The sequence below is a fragment of the Salvelinus sp. IW2-2015 genome, linkage group LG1 (genome assembly GCF_002910315.2).
Source record: "Salvelinus sp. IW2-2015 linkage group LG1, ASM291031v2, whole genome shotgun sequence".
NCBI classification, from domain to species: Eukaryota; Metazoa; Chordata; class Actinopteri; order Salmoniformes; family Salmonidae; genus Salvelinus; species Salvelinus sp. IW2-2015.
Genome location: NC_036838.1, coordinates 27266739 through 27285382, shown reverse-complemented (window position 1 = coordinate 27285382; position 18644 = coordinate 27266739). Strand labels below are relative to the sequence as shown.

General features: G+C 42.0%; 1 protein-coding gene across 1 annotated transcript in view; it reads left to right on the top strand.

Moving 5' to 3' along the window:
- Window positions 1-18644, top strand: part of camk1a (calcium/calmodulin-dependent protein kinase Ia) — a 67045-nt gene that overhangs the window by 11905 nt on the left and 36496 nt on the right. The window lies entirely within an intron of this gene.

Genomic DNA, 18644 nt, shown 5'->3' with positions numbered 1-18644 from the left:
CGTTGCACCCCAGGACCAATGGCCTTTTGAAAGAACAATTCATATTCAKAAAATACCTCATCCCTACTGTAAAATATGGTGGTGGATCTTTGATATTGTGGGGCTATATTGCTTCCGTTGGTCCTGGGGCCCTTGTTAAGGTCAACCGATTCATGAACTTTACCAAGTACCAGGACATTTTAGCCCTGGTTGCCTCTGCCAGGAGGCTGAAACTTGAATGCAAGTGAATCTTCCTGCAAGAAAATTACCCCAAGCACACATCAAGTCCATAAGCACAGACTAAGGATATCAATAGAGCCCTATTAAATCAGTGTTATTTTTTGCCTGATTCCATTTTCTGTTTTAGTTTTTCCAGGTTTCTGTTTTTCAATATCAAAATCATACTTTTTTAATAGGAAAAACAAAAAAAGTGGATGTTATAAGCCCACAACAATGCTTAAACCACACCAGAAGATCCCTTTTGGGGTCTGGGAAAAATCTGACATTTTGAATTTTGGGTGTATTTACCCTAGTTCAACTGCACACCAGCAAGGGACCGTTGTTTGGTTAGCAATGTTTCTGTAGCACTCATGTGATTGCAGAGTTGCAAAACAAAAGGCTGGATTGATGCAAATAATCATTATATCATTCTGCCATTTATGCATAGGCCACTTTGTAGTTAACATTTAATTGAGGTTTTTGGGAAAGCCATTACATTAGCATTATCACTAATGGCAACACAAAGTGGTAGACAAATGTTTGCGCACGCAGTGTCAGAGGAAGACCCCAAAAATTGTCAAAAACTCCAGTCATCCAAGTCATAGACGGTTCTACCACACGGCAAGCGGTAACGGAGTGCCAAGTCTAGGACCAAAAGGCTCCTTAACAGCTTCTAACCCCAAGCAATAAGACTACTGAACATTTAAATCAAATGGCCAGCCGGACTATTTGTAAATCCTATCCTAACTCTATTTTCTTAAAACTGCATTGTTGGMTAAGGGCTTGTAAACAAGCATTTGTATTTGGCGCAGGTGACATGACATTTTATTCGATTATTTGATTCCTGTGACTTTGCCTCTTCAGAAAGTTGAAGTAAAATATGAATCACTGAGGCTTTTTATGCATCTTTTATGTGAAACTTGGGCAGAATAATGCATTTTCTAATAAATTCAATACATTTTCTAATAAATTCAATACATTTAGTTGATTTTTCTACGAATTAAAAAAAWAGTATATTGTTGAATTGCATTTAATGTCTAGATTCCTGGATTCCGTCCGCATTCTCCGCAACGCAGATTTTCTAGGGCCCTAATTAGCTAGGATCTGGAAAGAATCTCCAATCTCATAAAACATTTTAGAAAACAGCTCCGTGTCGTTATCCTCGCAAGGGGAGGGTGCTTGAAAAAAACGGATCAATTCTTTTTCAATCTCTTTTTCGGAGGAAWTATATTAATATAAAATAACATAATTGTTCATTTAATGCAGTTTTTTGCTTATCTTTATAAAGGGGTCCAATAATTCCGGACCCCACTGTATATAACTCTCAATGCTGGAAGAGAGATGTGCAAGGAGAAGTATATTATGTTTAGCGTTCCAGAGAGATTAGTGTTCTTGGCCATCATTGGATTTATTTATAGTGTCTCAGTGAGAACAGATCATATAGCAGCCAGGCCAAATGGCCCAGTAACAGCAGCTCATGAGAGGAGCAAAGAGGGGAAAARGAAAAAAGGAGCCAATGAAAAACAGGGTGAGAAGAATACATTTTATTTAACCAGGAAACACCCTTGAGGTTTCGAATCTTCTTTTTGCAAGGGTAACATGGATGTCATTCGCGGTAATAACACACACTTGGATGTGATCATGGGGCCAACATTTTTCAACATCTTTGGCCTTTTTCTGTAGCACGGCATCATGGATCCATTATGCGTTTACTTGGATGTTCTGAGAAGGAGAACCATAGCGATCCTATAATGAAGGAGAACTCCCTTATGTCTTTGAGTAGTTAAATTTAGGTGCGTATGTGTACCTTAGCATGTCTCTCCTTGGGGTAGAATGCAATGTACTCTATCCTTCGGGTATCCGCCCCCCTCAGATATAGTCATTATAAGGATGCCTGAATGGTCTCTCAGATGCTAACGGCAAGATGGTCTGACTGTTGCATTATGGTCACTGTCTTATGCGGTCTTATTTAGACCATTGCTTTTCTGTCAATGTGTTTGTGATCAGACAGAGAAAKCGTTCTTATGCATTGTTTCATTTTTAAATTTCACATTTAAAAAACATTTCTCAGTAGACATTGTAATGGTCCAAACTTTGAAGCACATATGAAGCCTAGGATCGTCACATGACGTTTCGGTCAGTTCACACAGGTAGAGAATAGGGTGGCATTTGGGACTCAGCCACTGTTGGATGGATAAGGAGGTGGTCCCTTACAGTATATCAGACCTGGTGTAGCCAAATGGGGAAAGCTAAAGTAAGTAGAGAGACAAGTCAGTCATAGTAATACAGTTCCAGTATTACACCATATTTATCCCAATGTTGCATCAACGTGAGAGAAGCAGATCACCGCTTCAGTGTTAAACAGTGAACAAAATGAACAAATCTTTATCCAAATATTTCAACCTTAAAGTTGTTCATTCTCTTTTTTCCAATAACATTGGAATTCAATACAGTAATGTGGAGTCTGACAGAATATTGAGATATTATAAAAAGTCTTATATAAGCAGGATTTAAGGAGTGAATAACCAGGAGGGTAGCATCGCCTTGTTRCTATGAAAACCTTGTAACCAATCTTCCCTCCCTGTTGTCAGTGTTCCCAGTGAGACCTGGCAGAGAGCAAAATATAATCCCACTGTATGTGTTGACGGAAAGCTCCTTACGCTCCCAGAGAGATTACTGAATTCAGTTTATCCAAGAATTCAGGGTATAGAGTTAATAAATTAATTTGGAAATATTGTATTCAGGTCTTATGGTTTAATCCTGACATTCCTCATGTGTTAGGACCCGGCTTTAGTACAAACTGTCCTGTCCTTGTGGACGTGTGGGGTTGATAACATCTGGATCCATAAAACAAGTTATCATTCAGTTGATGTTTTTATTTTATTTTTGAAATACAGTATGTCACTATGTACAGTGCCTTTGGAAAGTATTCAGACCTCTTGATTTTTTTACACATTTTGTTACGTTACAGCCTTATTCTAAAATGGATGAAAAATATTTTTTACACCATAAAGACAAAGCGAAAACAGGTTTTAGAAATTTTGCAAATGTATAAAAAATATAAATAATACCTTATTTACATAAGTATTCAGACCCTTTGCTATGAGAATTGAAATTGAGCTCAGGTGCATCCTGTTTCCATTCAACATCCTTGAGATGTTTCTACAACCAGTGGTAAATTCAATTGATTGGATATGATTTGGAAAGGCACACAGCTGTCTATATAAAGGTCCCACAGTTGACAGTGCGTGTSAGAGCAAAAACCAAGCCATGAGGTCGAAGGAATTGTCTGTAGAGCTCCGAGACAGTATTGTTTCGAGGCACAGATCTGGGGAAGGGTAACGCATTTCTGCAGCATTTAAGGTCCTGAAGAAAACAGTGACCTCCATCATTCTTAAATGGAAGAAGTTTGGAACCACCAAGACTCTTCCTAGAGCTGGCCGCCCAGCCAAACCGAGCAATTGGGGGAGATAGGCCTTGGTCAGGGAGGTAAGAACCCAATTGTCACTGACAAAACTCTAGAGTTCCTCTGTGGAGATGGGAGAACTTTCCAGAAGGACAACCATCTCTGCAGCACTCCACCAATCAGGCATTTATGGTAAAGTGGCACATGACAGCCCGATTGGAGTTCGCACCTAAAGACTCTCAGACCATGAGAAACAAGATTCTCTGGTCTGATGAAACCAAGATTGAACTCTTTGGCCTGAATGCCAAGCGTCACGTCTGGAGGAAACCTGGCACCATCCCCACCGTGAAGCATGGTGGTGGCAGCATCATGCTGTGGCAGGGACTGGGAGCCTAGTCAGGATCGAGTCAGCGATTAGCAGAGCAAAGGACAGAGAGATCCTTGATGAAAACCTGCTCCAGAGCACTCAGGACCTCAGACTGGGGTGAAGGTTCACCTTCCAACTGGACAATGACCTTAAGCTCACAACCAAGACAACAAAATGTGGAAATAGTCAAGGGGTCTGAATACTTTCCGAATGCACTGTAAGTGGCATGGAATTATGCCTGATCATATCTGATGATGACTGATCATCTAAGTTTCTTTGTTTGAAACACACTCAACAGACTGTGGGAAGATGTGGTAGTGTTGTTATGTGACTAGGACCAGACCAGAGCACCGTATTGAATCATAGTGTGTTAACAAGAAAAGGAGATACCTAGTCAGTTGTACAATTGAATGCCTTTTACTTAAATGTGTCTTGCGCGTTTAAACCAACCCCTCTGAYTCAGAGGGGTGCAGGGGGCTGCCTTAATCAACATCCACGGGGAACAGTGGGTTAAACTGCCTTGCTCAGAACGACAGATTTTTACCTWGTCAGCTCGYGMATTCGATCCGGAAACCTTTCGGTTACTGGCCTAATGCTCTAAACACTTGGCTACCATACGCAGGTACTACGTGTTAGGAAGAATAGCATGTTACACTGTAAACTACTGTTTCTCTTAAAACCAAACTCTGACCACTGGGCACATCATGTCATTTCAACGTGGAAATATGGGTCATATTTGGTTGAGACGTTGTTCAATGAGATTTCAACCTTTTATTCACCCACTCAAAAAGACAGCCAGAAATGTGTTGACTTCCCCATGTGTTATCACTGCTTTCAACCATCTAAAAGCACAACCAAATTCAGATGAAAAAACAGTCAGATTTTTGGTTTAGTTGTCATCTAAATGTGTTATCACTGCACTTTCAACCATTTTAAAAAACACACCAAAGTTGAAATGGGAATACAATGTCAGATATTTTGTATTTATACAACAATTTAATGTGTACCGTAATCACTGTTTTATCTAATAGCACAACCAAATAACCGGGACTGAAGTTGAGATTAGATTAAAAGTACATAGTGCAAGATATCAATGATGTTCYAGATCCTGCACAGATTGTTATAGCAATTGTGAAGATCTCCACAGACCTGCAGCCTTTGCATGCTATGTTGAACATGCWCATTTTCTATGATTACATAGGAAGACATTTATAGTTACTGTAGGCTAACCTCAAAATGTGTCCATGGATGTGCTGGTCATTTTACGATTGAATAAATACTGTTACATTCATTTGTAAGAGCCTTACATTTGGACTATTTACTATATTACAAAAGTTGTTTGGTTGTCAACGCAACCATATATCAACATTTTTAAGGAGATGTATCTTTTGTGCCACTGACTTTAATTCCAGTTTGTCTACAAATTAATATTTTTTTATGTTGGATTCACGTGTCTCTCAACCAACAATCTAATTMTAAGACTAAATCTAATCAAACTTTAATGTTTGATTTACTCCTATTCTTTACCTTAGATTTTTCATTGAGATGGAGATGTGAATCCAACATATCAATTCTAAATTTSTAGACAAAATAGGATTTAWAGCCAGACTAAGTCTGTGGCACAGATGGAACTATCCAAGCAGAAGATATATCCCCTTCAAATGTTAATGTTTGGTTGCGGTGACAACCAAACACAATTCAATATCCAGTTTGTCTACAAAATAATATATTGATACGTTGGATTCACGTCTCCAGCTCAACCTGTAAGGACCAACGCTGGAGATGAGAGGCAGGTACGGGGAGTTGACATTTAATACGGAACAGACAGGCAACAAAACAGGAACAGCGTCAGCACACGGGTAAACAAGGACATTTGACAAGTAATGCTGCAGTGGGGAACCAGACAGATAGGAGAGGCAAGGACAGAGGTGATTGAGTCCAGGTGAGTCCAATAATCGCTGATGCGAGTGACGGGGAAAGGCAGGTGTGTGTACTGACTGTGGCAGGAGTGCATAAGGGCTGGGGAGCCTGGAAGAGCGGGAGCAGACGTGACACATCCAAAAATCAAAGTTAAAGAATAAGACAATCTATTTAAACTTTAAATGCACTTTAAATAATATTTGATTTAGACCTATTATTTACCTTTGATTTTTGGTTGAGAAGAGTTGAATCCAACATATTAATGATTAACTTGAAGATTTACATTTGAAATCAACCAAAGCTTGAAACCCTAGGCATGTATTGTCTATMTTTAGTTGAARCCTGGGTTGAATTGAAACAAAAGCGGTTGATGACTTTGCAAATGCTATATAGGCCTAAATAGTATCATTGTTGATATATAAGTGATAAAGTATGGTCACATGTAATATGATCTGTTAAACTGACCCTTTTGAATGACTTTGATAGCGACAGTGAATATATTTAGTTATTAAGAGATATCTCAATAATCATTCTCACGATTGCACATTGGTAGTACTCAGTGACAAATATCAAAGCTAAGCTGGGCTTGGTTAAATCCCTGGATGGGAGACCAAATTAATAGCTGTAGATGGATCAACTCTGCAGGAAGAAGTGCTGCCAGCCTGTAGTTTTTTTTCTTCTGATAGTGGATATAACATTGTTTCAAAGATACAAATTCAACATTTTATACAAGGTTTGTCTTTGTTGAAAATTGGTTACAATGATGACATAGTCCTGTGGTTGAAATTCAACCCTCAAAACAACAGTTTGGATAACTTTTTTCAAATCCAATGTATTTTTCACATAGGTTCCACGTCACAATACATTGACAAATTACATTGAAATAACATTGATTCAACCAGTTTGAGCCCAGTGGGTGTTCTCTGGGATTCACAGTGAGTATGTTTACATGCACACTAATACTGCAATATTAAACTGATTATGGCAGTAGGCTGAGTATGGAAATAGTCATGTAAACACCTTACTCTGTTTATCTTAATCGGCGTAAAGTCAAAATAGAAGTAAGCATARGCCGATTAAAACACCTGGTTTTCTTAATCTGCATTTCAGCGGTGTATATGATCTGTGTATATGCCAGCACTGGTAGCGCAAACCTCCCTCTTTTTATGTGCGAGTGAAGTGGCTTCGGAAAAACTTTAAGTATGCATCTTAGAAATAGTTATCACAAACTTTATATGTCCAAACTTATAGTTAAAAAGGTTTCGCAAAAATAACATGGTCACTGTGGTAGAACTTTTGTTTTGATTGCTGATTTTCAGCATTTATCAAAAGTCAGATCAGTAGCCTTTTTCAGATGTGTCCATGTAAATAGGATTATTATGGATATGGTTCTAAGAATGTAAATATTTTAGACAAACTATATTAATCTGACTATCCACAATAATTGTATTATTGTGTGCATGTAACCGTGCTCTGTGTTTAAACTCCTCGCTTCAGAATAATCTAGCATGTCAAATACTGTACACATTGGTCGTGCAAAGGGCAGCATTATATTAAAGCCTTTCAGAGGGGCCTTCCAGGAGTTATTAATTGTTCAAGTTTAGTGCACTTCATACATGGAGGTGAAACGCAGGTTGATGTTTATTGTCATGAGTCTTGCCCTGGAGGCATAACTGAGTGCAGCTGGCCCATCTAACAGAAATCAAAGTCAAAATTGGCTATATCATAAAAATTCATGAAATGGTCTTAATTTTAGGTTAGGGTTATGCATTAGGGTATTCAGTGTGGTTAAGGTTCGGATTAGGTTTAAAATCTGATTTTATGACTTTGTGGTACATGAGTCATCCCAATAAAAAAAAAATCCCTTTCAGACAATTTTTGGGAACTCTGTGCGGTTTGTGTAATAAAAAAATAAAAAGTGTGAATGCTCCAAAGCGACTCAGACCCCTCAGAGCCTGCGACGCAAACCAAATTGAGACCTTCTCGAGAGTTTGGTTCATTTTGAAGTCCGTGGTTCGGTTCCCTTTGTTAGTGCAATGTGAACACAAAGCTCTCCAGGTTCACTTCTCATTATTTCCACACCAAGCACCATAAGCTACTGCAGCATTGTTTCCCCTGTCATAGCCTCTTACATTAGTGCCACAAACAAAAAATGTGCAGGTTGGCGGTACAATTTTCAATWAAAACATGATTTCATCTGCAATTCTTCTTCTGCCATTTATCCTGTTACCAGTCATTTTTACATGTAAATYTTATATTTTGATTATAATTAGTATGTCTTATTTTGTAACTACATTCAAACTAGTAGCTTCCAGTTCTCTTTGTATTTACACTGCCCGTGCCTTTGAATGAGGACTATTTTGCCAGTTCTCTTCACCTATTTTGTMGTCCGAGTCCTCTWTGCATTCACATTGTTATGTTTAGAAAGGAACCAAGAACTTTTTCCAACATTCACTCAATGCACTCTGGGTTTTTATGAAGTGCAGGGCAAGCCATGCCATCAGATGGTGTTATCGGACAGCTAAATATACCTACTTACATTTTGAAAACTAATAGATTGCGATTAGTTAAAAGATGAGATATACCGGTAATAATTATCAGAAGATAATATTAACATGTAAACATTATTGGTAACATAATAAATAGCAGACGAACACTGCAGATTAAATAATATTGTAATTGAAAATTGTACACTGCCCTTTCAAGAGCTAGCATTGATTTTGTGATTAGTGCTATGCACGATCCTTGGGACATCCCTACCCTAAATCCTAACCTTAACCCTTACCTAACAATAGCCATTTTAAATGTCAACTTCAATGGGGTAACGTAAGTTGGGACATCCCAAGAGTCCTGGGTAGCAAGGATTTGGTATGGAATGTTGTGATTCTCACCAAATATGTTGTCTCACTATTTAAACCACACAATTGAATCAACAGCTTATGAAGCTTTCTTACCCTATAGATCACATGTTGCAAACAAATAATCTAAACATTGTGTCAGTACAAAACTCCACACATATTTTGGAATTCCTGTGCATCCTTGACAATTGCTAATCAATGTCCAAAAAGCAACAACAAAAAATTCACAAACCTGCACATAATTGTCTCTCTTTTGTGGGTACTAATGTGAGGGGTTATGGCAGGGGAAACGGTGTTGCAGTAGTCTAGTGTGTGTGGTGTGGGAATAATGACAAGCGAACCTGGACAGCTTGGTGTTTACATTGCCCTAAAAAAGGGAACCGGTCTGCGGAATTCAAGCAAACTGAACTCAGACCACCTTGAGATGGTATCCGTTCGGTTTGCTTCGGGGGCTCTTTTAAAAGGCGTCTGAGTTCCTTTGGAGTGTTCACATTGCACAAAAAATTAAGTGAACCGCACTGAGTTCACCAGAATTGGCTGAAAGGGACCAAGTGTGAAAACACCCGTGCAGAAGACTATACACTCAGTGGCCAGTTTATTAGGTACATCCATCTAGTACTGAATCAGACCTCCCTTTGCCTCCAGAACAGCCTGAATTCTTCCGCACATGGAAACGTTGCTCAATTGGTATCAAGGGACCTAACGTGTGCTAGGAAAACATTCCCCACACCATTACACCACTGCCACCAACCTGTACCGTTGACAATGGCAGGATGGGGCCATGCTGCTTACGGCAAATCCTGACTGCCATCAGCATGACTCAACAGGAACCGGGATTCATCGAACCAGACAATGTTTTTCCACTCCTTAATTGTCCAGTGTTGGTGATCGTGTGCCCACTGGAGCAGCTTCTTCTTGTTTTTAGCTGATAGGAGTGGAACCCAGTGTGGTCGTCTGCTGTAATAGCCCATCTGTGACAAGGACCAGCGACTTGTGTGTTCCGGAATGCCGTTCTGCACACCACTGCTGTACTGCACTGTTATTTTTCTGTTTGTGGCCCACCTGTTAGCTTGCACAATTCTTCTGTTTTCGCTGTTTTCACCCACAGGACTGCCGCTGACTGGATGTTTTTTGTTTGTCGCACCATTCTCTGTAAACCCTAGACACTGTAGTGTGTGAAAAGCCCAGAAGGCCGGCCGTTTCTGAGATACTGGAACCGTTGTGCCTGGCACCGATGAGCATACCACGCTCAAAGTCGCATAGGTCACTCGTTTTGCCCATTCTATCGTTCAATCGAACAGTAACTGAATGCCTGTTTGCCTACTTTATATAGCAAGCCACGGCTACGTGGTCATTGTCTGTAGGAGCTAACCATTCGTGAACTGGGTGGTGTAGCTTATAAACTGAGAACTCCAGCCAGCTTTTGACGTGTTTGACTCATGTTTCCCTGTTTGTTTTGCTTTTAGCCAATCAGTAGTCAAGGCCTAATGGAAAGAAAGATCCCTGCATGTCTAACTGTTTTGCACTGCTCGGAGGTCATAGCGATCTGGTAGTCTTGACAACAGCGAGAGAGATTTCTGCATGCAGTCAGTCACTATGGAGACAGAAGTTAGTTTTTTCGTTAGGCAGATGAATGTGTTGTAAGACACAGCAAGATCCCCTCTCCTGTTGCCTCAAGCTCTCCTAACTGGGATCATCTGGAGGCTGGGGCTCGTAGTCACCCCGAGTGTTTCTCATCTTCCTGAAGGCTGTAAATGAAGGGAGGGGAAGGAGAGGAGGCGCAGGGGGAGAAGAGGGCAGAGGGAGGGAGAGGATGASAGGGATGCTAGCGGTCCGACTACTCTGTTTGGCTTCATCCTGACTCCTGCACTCTACAACACTCCATCACGGCATTACTTTATTGCTGTTCTTGTCATTTCGACATCTAAAATGAGTCTGTTATGAGATGCTTTTTTCACAACCATAAGAACTGTGTCAATCATGAAATGCATTTGTTGCAAAGTAATCTCACTTGCTAGATTCATGGCAGCTGTAAGAGACAAGTTGAAAAGCATTGTGGATATGAAATCTTCCCACTTTTCRAGTCTATCAGTCCGTCTTTTTAGAATCTATTCTAGTCCATAGAGTAATGAAGAAATTACAGTACAAGACTGTCAATTTCACAGCAGCACAGTAAGTCATAGGCGATAATGACGTATGGTTAGGAGTTGGGACAATCGTTCTCATATGCATGGTGGACTAATCATCACTGTTGGAAAACACCCACTGCTATCTGATGAGTTTACATGAGAGGATTCAGGTTCAGAGGAGCCGTGACACAGTAGGATTTGTTATTGGAACAGTAGCTATAGGAAATATATTAGCATCGTTAGGCGCTGGTCTGGTACTAGTGGGTGGTAAATGTTTGTTGTTGCGTTATCATGTTCACAACACGAGGCGAGAGTAATGGATTTGAGGAATTAGGTTGAAACTGTTAAGAGAGCAGTGACCATATGCCCACACGTGAACGCCGACGACTAGAAAAAGCTCAAACCAAGTTTATTCACCCCACTGAGTCAATACAGCTGCCAAGACAACATACAAACCACACAAACAAATCTGTATACCTTCCAACTAGGCAGAGTCACCTCCTTGCATGTCTAAGATTACCTAACACCAAAGAAGGATTGGTTGAAACATAGTAGGTTCCTCCCTCTTACTGGTAATGTCATGGCCCTGCTTAACTCTAGGACCCTCATGGGCYTGGAAGTGAGTARGTGTGTGGGAGATGTTCTTCCAGCAGTATCTTCTCTCTTCACACTGTTGACTTGGTCTCGAGTTGAGTTCCACATTCCCCATGGTCCTGGTTCCGCAGCAACTGGCTTGCCTTATCAAGAACTGAAACTAGACTGTTGACCTTTACCGCCATCSTTAGGAACATTCATATTCAACAATAATATTTGAATAGAATATGAACTTCCTGCACTTCCCCTTTTCTCACTTAGTGACTTTCCGTAACTTTCCACACGCCAAGTACCTCTTTAGCCTTCCTTGACCCCAAACATATGCATTTCTTACACATGTAAAGTAATCAAAGTTTTGGTATGGTAACATGAATAAGTATATTTCAAGCTAGAATCCAACAACGCTAATGCACACACACAAACCAATTAACACACCCACACACAGCCTATACAGAAAGTAAATATTGTTCTGGTGTAGGAAAATGTCCTCTATGGATCACATTCAGACGTAGGAAATGTATGCTTTCCCAACGCACTTCTCAGTAGTTGGTATTCAGAATTACCTTATGCAGCTGCGTAACAGAATTGGCAGGTGTGGTTCCCTTGCGCGTGCTGAATAGATTGAATTCAACCTCTCAAAACCCTCCCACTTGCTGGCCAACAGATTTTCTTGTGGAGTTTTCAGTCAATAGGATTTTCAATACATGTATCTAAAGCCATCCCTTTAAATTTGGCATAGCTTTAATTCAAATTTTATTAACGGACTCACTAGAATATATGGAGAGCGGTTCAGATTATACGGGACCAATGAAAGAAAGCCATGTAAATACGCATATTCATATTTTCAGCACCAATTAGCAGATTTAAAAATACTCTGTCCTATTTATGAATGACAAGAAAATGAACTGGTTTGGAGAGCCTTTACACACTTTTCATCCTGAAAAGTTGCCATATTCAATTGTTCAAACCATGAAATATTGGAAGGAGAGAAAAGTGTCATCTGTGATGACAACGGTCCAGTTGTTCTGAACCGTGTGCCAGGCTCCAAGTTTACACTACTACTTATGGTCTGCGTTCCATAATGATTCAAATAGGCTACATGTCCAAAATGATTGCACAACTTGCAATACGTTAACCTAATATGATCCACTGTTGCTAGCGATCCTCAGGAACAACCTCCTCAGGAACAACCACACAAACGTGACAGAGGAAAGAAAGATTAACTATGTAATGGAATGATGCAAAATGGAAGAAAACTAACACTAAAGTCACTGACATTTATAACGGATGGTGGCTACCGATAGTGGCTAATATTTAACATGYTACAATAAAGTAAGAAGAAATACCGCGAAGTCTGGGCATATKATTAAAAGAATATAGAAATCAAAAATCAACTCAGGTTTGGCGCTATWGTGTCATTTGCGCATGGCTACAGAAGCCTATAGCTTGGGTCTCAATTTCGGCCTTGCAAGTTATAAGGCCAGCATTTCATAAACTTCACTGTGGAAAAGGTGATATGTTGACATGCTTCTGTATTGCTGCTAAATGACTTGTTTCACATTTGTGTCCAGTGAACCTAAGTTAAAAGTTGTCTGGATGTCCTTTGGGTGGTGGACRATTCTTGATACACACAGGAAACTGTTGAGTGAAAAACCCAGCAGCGTTTGGGGTTCTTGACACAAAACGGTGCGCCTGGCACCTACTACAATACCCCGTTCAAAGGCACTTAAATATTTTGTCTTGCTTATTCACACTCTGAATGGRACATACACAATCTATGACTCAATTATTTCAAGACGAAAAAATCCTACTTTAACCTGCCTCGTCCCCTTCAGCTACKCTGATTGAAGTGGATTTAACAAGTGACATCAYTKYGGGATCATAGCTTTCACCTGGATTCACCTGGTCAGTCTGTCATGGAAAGAGCAGGTGTCCTTAATGTTTTATACACACAGTGTATATTTACAATCCCCTTATCCAGACGACTTACTCATTTACCTAGCTCGTATCAATAGTTTTCATCAATCTGTAAATAACAGTGCATGGAGAATGGTGTTATTTCTATCGGAAAAAAATCTAGTTCTTCCACCTGGAACCGACAGGTTGCTCGACCTGATTCATCGTTTCATCACACGTAAAGGTGGTGGAATGAGGGAATTATGTCAAGGTTAGAATACGACGCATCTGTAGAAAAGGGAATTACATTCCATTTACACACGCTTAATTCATGTCAGAATCCCCCGCTATTAGAGGGGGGAAAAGCAAATACTGTGTGCATCAGGGGGATATGTAGGGATTGGGGTTGCTGTGTTGGGGGGGGTTGATGTTTGGGTGAGGATCATGGGTGAGGCAGGGGTGGGAGATGGTTTTGGCTGCCTGGAGGGAAGCACCTGAATCATGTGYAATCGACAGAGAGCCATCCATCAGTCTGATGTTAGTTTTTCTCAAATCGTGAGAACTTCTGATCTTGACTTGGTACCTGACTATTATATATTTGACCCCCTTTTGATAAAGTTAATATAAATGTCACCAGTAGATACAAAATCTGGTACTTTTGAATACTTTTTAGCCAGTAGTTCTGAAAGTAGCTCTCACGAGCCAAAAGTGGTCACCAAAAATTGCTTACTACATCACATACAGTATATGCACCACGTCATTGCGCTCTCTCGCTCTGCTGTGTGTGGYTCTTGCTAGCTGTCACTCAAATGGTGAGGYGCTGAGTCGCATTGGCCAGAACTCAAATTGCTAGGGGGCTGGCCCACATGGAGGAAAATGGCGCAGCACAGCTTCCAGAAAAACAGTCTTTCAAACTAGGGATTTCGTGGCTTACCACAGTCAAGTTGGCCGGATGTCCTTTGGGTAGTGGACCATTCTTGATACACACTGGAAACTGTTGAGCATGAAAAACCCAGCTGCGTTGCAGTTAACACTCAAACCGGTGCGGCSTGGCACCTACGACCATACCACGTTCAAAGGCACTTAAATGTTTTGTTTTACCCATTCACTTTGAATGGCACACGCACAATCCATGTCACAATTGTCTCAAGGCTTCAAAATCCTTCTTTAACCTTTCTCCCCCCCTTCATCTACATTGATTTAAGTGGTTGAATGTGACATCAATAAGGGATCATAGCTTTCACCTCGTCAGTCTGTCATGGAAAGAGCATCATAATGTTTTGTACACTCAGTGTATATTTGCCACCTCAGCAAGCATCCATCAATGGGAAAGAGATGTATTGGAGTGCTTTCTTTTAAATACACCATGCAGTGTTGCAGGCTGGCATGCAAACTCTGGGCACATGCTGGAGAGGCTGCAGCTAGCTACTGTATTCCGTGACACAGGCTGCTTTCCAAACGGCTTGGTTGGCAGTTGGGAATCCAGTCTTTCCTCCCTTAAAAYGGAAAGAAACTTCCACATTGAATGTTATTGTTTTTTTGTGCATTTCTGAGCGATGTTCTATCGATTCCCTGGGTAATTTCATGTTGTTTTCCATGTGTGTCTGAGCTATTGCTGTTCAAGCAGGCAGAAACTCAGCCGGTATGATGTGCCATTGTGATAAAGCTGCGCTCACTACACTGGAAGTTAATAGAATCTTTTAGATCGCAAAAACGTTTATCATACATGGCCGATGTCATAACGCGGGAGGTTGTCTTCTCTCGAATGAGCCATTAATCATATTTTTGTGATATTCCTACCTCGAGAAATGTTTTATTTAACCAAGGCTCCACGACATTTATCCTATTTGTCTGCCTCTTCAGCCCAGGGTGCATTGCATGGTGCCATTGCATAGACTTTGTGAATGTCAGACTCCACTCTGCYAGGCACACCATAGCGCAGTGGTCTAATCAGCACTCTTCAGCTTCAAGCATCAAGAGTTCGTGACCAGTGCTGGGCAATCGTTTTGACACTTTGTATGAATGGAAACTCTTGGTGTAGCCTACTGTTAACATTTAACCAATCCAAAAGGCAGATGCCTACTGCCTACCAAGGCAACTACCTTAGTAGGTAGCACTTTTCCAGCAGGTTACTGCCATTTGGGCCGAGATTCGAAGGCAGCATCACCTGATGATGTGATGAAACCAACAGCRTTGGTTTCTACTAGGCAGTAGGTATCTGCTTCAAAGATGACGTAGCAGTCAGACGTGGGTTTTGTCACGTCCTGTCCCGTGTAAATATCGTTTCTTTTTTTTGTTTATATGTTAATCTCACTACATTTACGGACTGAAWATACTCTCCTGCAACCTGCCTCACCTAATGTGGTACGGCTCTGCTATTTTTATAATTTAGAACCGGAACCCCCATCAGAWGCTAGCCAGCTAACTAGCTACTAGTCAGTTAGCCACTGCTAGCAGTCTTCACTGTTAACTCGGACACCAYCCAGCCTAAGCTCGGTCAATAACTGCCAGTCTACACAGCGCGATATCAACCCAGAGCGTATCGGACTGCTTTTTCTCTACSACATCTCCGGATTCCTACAGCAAGCTCTGAACCTTTACACCGGAGCATCGCAGCTAGCTAGCTGCAATCCGAGTGGCTACTCCTGGCTAACGTCTCTGTCCCAAAGCAAGCACCAGTTAGCCTTGAGCTAGCCTCGAGCTAGGCCCATCTCCCGGCTGGCAGAAGAGGTCCACCAGCTAATTTCTTAAGCTACAATACCTCTTTTGCCAATTGGCCTGGACCCTTCACTGCTGACACGGATCCCCGCCGATCCATCACGACTGGTCTGCCGACGTAATTGTCCGAGGTAGTCTCAACAGGCTCTTCCGTTGCGATGTCACTGAAGGCCCATCTGCTAGCCCCGGCCTGCTAACTCTGAATCGCCGTGTCTCCAGCTCGCCTAGCGTAGTAGCGACTACTGAATCGGCTCCCTGACTCACCTATTGCTACTCATTGGACCCTATAATCACTCGGCTACACATGCCTCTCCCTAATGTTTATATGCCTTGTCTATTGCTGTTTCGGTTAGTGATTATTGTCTTACTTCACTGTAGAGCCCCCAGCCCAATATGCCTTAGATAGCCCTTTTGTCCCACCCCCTACACATGCGGTGACCTCACCTGGCTTAACTGGTGCCTCTAGAGACAAAACCTCTCTCATCGTCACTCAATGCCTAGGTTAACCTCCACTGTACTCACATCCTACCATACCCTTGTCTGTACAATATGCCTTGAATCTATTCTTCCACGCCCAGAAATCTGCTCCTTTTACTCTCTGTTCTGAACCCACTAGACGACCAGTTCTAATAGCCTTTAGCCGTACCCTTATCCTACTCCTCCTCTGTTCCTCTGGTGATGTAGAGGTTAACCCAGGCCCTGCAGCCCCCAGCACCACTCCCCAAGCGCTCTCATTTGTTGACTTCTGTAACCATAAAAGCCTTGGTTTCATGTATGTTAACATTAGAAGCCTCCTCCCTAGGTTTGTTTTATTCACTGCTTTAGCACACTCCGCCAACCCTGATGTCCTAGCCGTGTCTGAATCCTGGCTTTGGAAGACCACCAAAAATCCAGAAATTTCCATCCAACTACAACATTTTCGACAAGATAGAACTTGTCGGAAAGGGGGCGGAGTTGCAATCTACTGCAGAGATAGCCTCCAGAGTTCTGTCATAATATCCAGGTCTGTGCCCAAACAATTCGAGCTTCTACTATTAAAAATCCACCTTTCCAGAAACAAGTCTCTCACCATTGCAGCTTGTTATAGACCCCCCCTCAGCTCCCAGCTGTGCCCTGGACACCATATGTGAATTGATTGCCCCACATCTATCTTCAGAGTTCATACTGTTAGGTGACCTAAACTGGGATACACCCCGGCCATCCTACAATCTAAGCTAGATCCCCTCAAGCTCACACAAATTCAGGGAACCTACCAGGTACAACCCTAAATCCATAACCATGGGAACCTCTAATATCATTCTGACCAACTTGCCTCTTAAATACACCTCTGCTGTCTTCAACCAGGATCTCAGCGATCACTGCCTCATTGCCTGCGTCCGTAATGGGTCCGCGGTCAAACGACCACCCCTCAATGTCAAACGCTACCTAAACACTTCAGCGAGCAAGCCTTTCTTATCGACCTGGCCCAGGTATCCTGGAAGGATATTGACCTCATCCCGTCAGTAGAGGATGCCTGGTTGCTATTTAAAAAGTGCTTTCCTCACCATCTTAAATAAGCATGCCCCATTCAAAAAATGTAGAACCAAAGAACAGATGTAAACCTTGTTCACCCCAAACTTGACTGCCCTTGACCAGCACAAAAACATCCTGTGGCGTTCTGCATTAGCATCGAATAGCCCCCGCGATATGCAACTTTTCAGGGAAGTCAGGAACCAACATACACAGTCAGTTAGGAAAGCTAAGGCTAGCTTTGTCAAACAGAAATTTGCATCCTGTAGCACTAATTACAAATGATTTGGAACACTACAGTCCATGGAGAATAAGAGCACCTCCTCCCAGCTGCCCACTGCACTGAGGCTAGGAATCCCTGTCACCACCGATAAATCTACAATAATCGATAATTTCAATAAGCATTTTTCTACGGCTGGCCATGCTTTCCACCTGGCTACCCCGACCCCGGCCAATAGCTCTGCACCCCTGAAGAAACTTCCCAAGCCCCCCCCCCCCCGCTTCTTTCTCTCCCCAAATTACATTTACATTTAAGTCATTTAGCAGACGCTCTTATCCAGAGCGACTTACAAATTGGCGATTCACCTTATGATATCCAGTGGAACAACCACTTTACAATAGTGCATCTAACTCTTTTAAGGGGGGGCGGGTTAGAAGGATTACTTTATCCTATCCTAGGTATTCCTTAAAGAGGTGGGGTTTCAGGTGTCTTCCGGAAGGTGGTGACTTGACTCCGCTGACTGGCGTCGTGAGGGAGTTTGTTCCACCATTGGGTGCCAGAGCAGCGAACAGTTTTGACTGGGCTGACGGGAACTGTACTTTCCTCAGAGGTAGGGCGAGCGAGCAGGCCAGAGGTGGATGAACCCAGTGCCCTTGTTTTGGTGTAGGGCCTGATCAGAGCCTGAAGGTACGGAGTCCCTTTTCCCCTCACAGCTCCGTAGGCAAGCACCATGGTCTTGTGTAGCGGATGCGAGCTTCAACTGGAAGCCAGTGGAGAGAGCGGAGCGGGGTGACGTGAGAGAACTTGGGAAGGTTGAACACCAGACGGG